The following is a 2,807-nucleotide window of genomic DNA, read 5'->3' as shown; positions in this document are numbered from 1 at the left end:
TCTGATTCTTCTCTCGTCCGAGAAGATACGTATGCATAGGATGCGATATCCTAGCGAGCATGTGTCGTTTCCCCAGTCCGAACTACTTCGACTCTGATGTCTATGCCTGATAGACTAAGTAGGCCCAGGATGCGACATCCTGCCGAGTCAGTTTCAGTCAGTCTCTTTTGTCTCTTTCAGCCAGTGTGTGTGAGTTTGAGCAGTGTTTAGCAACCATTTTCCTTTCTATTGTGCGTGGATCCCGTAGAGTACTACGGATGCGTAGGGGTGCTAATACCTTCCCTTCGCATAACCGACTCCCGAACCCATTCTCTTTGGTCGCGAGACCATGTCTTTTCCCAGGTTTACTCTGAGCGTTTCCTTTCCCTCTTTTGGGATAAATAACGCACGGTGGCGGCTCTGTTGTTCTTGTTTTCCCGCCGGTTTTTCGCGTGATGCGACACAAAGAAGAAAATATTCGTCACTGGTTAAAGTGAACATATCAAGGATAGACTCCGCAAGGGGAAACAAGATTTACAACTACTGGTTACTGGGCAGAAGACCACAAAGAGGAGGAAACCCGTCATCGATTAGGATGAACATATCAAGGATTAACCCTCTGGGGAAAAATAGGGATTACAACTACCTTTTTACTGGGTTGAATACCAAAGGAGAGAATATCCGTCACAGATTAGGATGAACATATCAAGGATAGACTCAAAGCAGGGGAAGAAAATATCCGTCATCGGTTAAGATGAACATATCAAGGATAGACTTCCTGGGGAAATGTGAAAACGAATCCCCTGGGGAGAAAGAGGAAATATATTACTTTTACCAGGTATTGGGCAAAAGTAAAGTACTCACCAATCAAGAAGAATATTACCGGTTACTGGGTAACAGACTCTCAGGGGACCAAAAGTATCTATCTAGGTAAGATCTAGAAAGAAAGGTCAATTAAAGACTCAACCCGATGAGGATATAACTCAGGGGGAGTGATTCCATCCAGATAATAAACTAGGGAGGAATCTGAAATAATAATCATCCATGAGGAAATAACTCAGTGGGGAATGAGAAAGGTTAAATTCTTCCTGCTTAAGGGGTTGACACTCTACGAATGAGAGAGGACAGACACACCGAATCTACGTGGGGGAAAGGATACTACCATAGCAGAGGATCAGAGGAATAACGAATCACAAAGTGCAATAATGTGATAATGAAATCTATGAATGTATATGTATATGTATAGGTATATGTATATATATGTATATGTATATGTATATGTATATGTATATGTATATGTATATGTATATGTATATGTATATGTATATGTATATGTATATGTATATGTATATGTATATGTATATGTATATGTATATGTATATATGATGATTATGCTAACGAAACGATCACAAAGGATACAAACGTCATCAATCTGAATCATCAATACAACTCTCGGCCAATCTCGACAGGAAGGAAACAATTGGAGAAAGAGAGGTAGGGGATGAACGCGAACCATCCACCTCAAATCCTGGTTGGGGCAAAGGGAAAAGATCTGCCGAAGATCTACACCATCAACTCTGCGGGGAATTTTAGGTCAACACTAGGTCAAACAGGAGACAACCTTGCAGAGGATCAGACATACTGTTCTAGAATCAGTGCTAAATGAAATCTGCTGGAGACTTGAGGGGAAACAAGAATCTTGTGCTGGATCTATGAAAATCGCTTGACAAAACGCACCTATAACTCATGGGAGGCAAATGCAAACTCGGTCGGGGAAACCAACAAAATTCGGTTGGAGATGCTGAAATGCTGCTGGGGATGAAATATAGATCACACCAACTATTTGGGGGAAACCAACAATTCTTCGCATTTTAGGGCTCACCTGTTCTCAGAACGTTGTAACGGTAAATTCATGACCATCAAGCTATGGATAAGCTAGACATCAATTAAACCAGAGTCACCACCACCCTTTTATTGTTTCCAAGGGAAAAGGGAAAAGTACAAACAAAACCCATAGATAAGAAGTTTTCAAATCAAAACTAATAAAATGCCAGAGATTACAGGTAAGGGGGGTTGGTTACACAGAGGGAAGATGTTAGCACCCAAAGTGTCCTAGGTACTCCTAGGGAGCCCTTTTTTGTGTGCATGTGTATTTTTGTATAAAATGATATTTGCAATAAATAGAGTGGAGGTATGAGAAAAGAATTCATTAATTATATTTTTGTGTTTGACAAGACCTTCGGACTTGTGCATACGTACCAACGTAAAATGAGGGATCAAAACCTCGTAATTCGTGGTAACAATTTCAAAGTGAATGAGTTGCTTTTAACAAAATTTTAAGTTTAACAAAGGCACAAAAGACCCAAAAAGGTTTGAATGAGTGTTAGTTCTTTTTGTCTTTTGAAATTTTAAGTCAATATGGTTATGTTCTTTTACAAGTTTGATTTAAGAAAAGAGTTAAAAAATACAATGGCATAAGGCCAAAGGTTCTAATTTGAAAAATGGTCTAAGTTTAGAAAACAAACACAAGCAAAAAAGATTTTAAAAAGAGGGAGAGATTTGAAATTAAATAAATGGGGAGGAGATGAAGAGACTAATCCTAAGCACAAATTTAAAAGTTAAGAGTTGAAAAGATCTGACCAATGAGCTGCAATCCAATAGACGAGAATGTCATATAGAAACCCAAATTTTCCTTGGACTTTGGAATCAAGCAATATCAATACACAAATAGCAAGATGAAAAGCAAGACATCAAACAAAGATAGCCACATCCAAGCTTAGCAAATTCATGATCTTCTTCATAATCTCTCATGCATTAAATGAACTCAA

Source organism: Lathyrus oleraceus, chromosome 7 (assembly GCF_024323335.1).
Source record: "Lathyrus oleraceus cultivar Zhongwan6 chromosome 7, CAAS_Psat_ZW6_1.0, whole genome shotgun sequence".
NCBI lineage: Eukaryota > Viridiplantae > Streptophyta > Magnoliopsida > Fabales > Fabaceae > Lathyrus > Lathyrus oleraceus.
Note: the sequence above shows the minus strand (reverse complement) of the source record.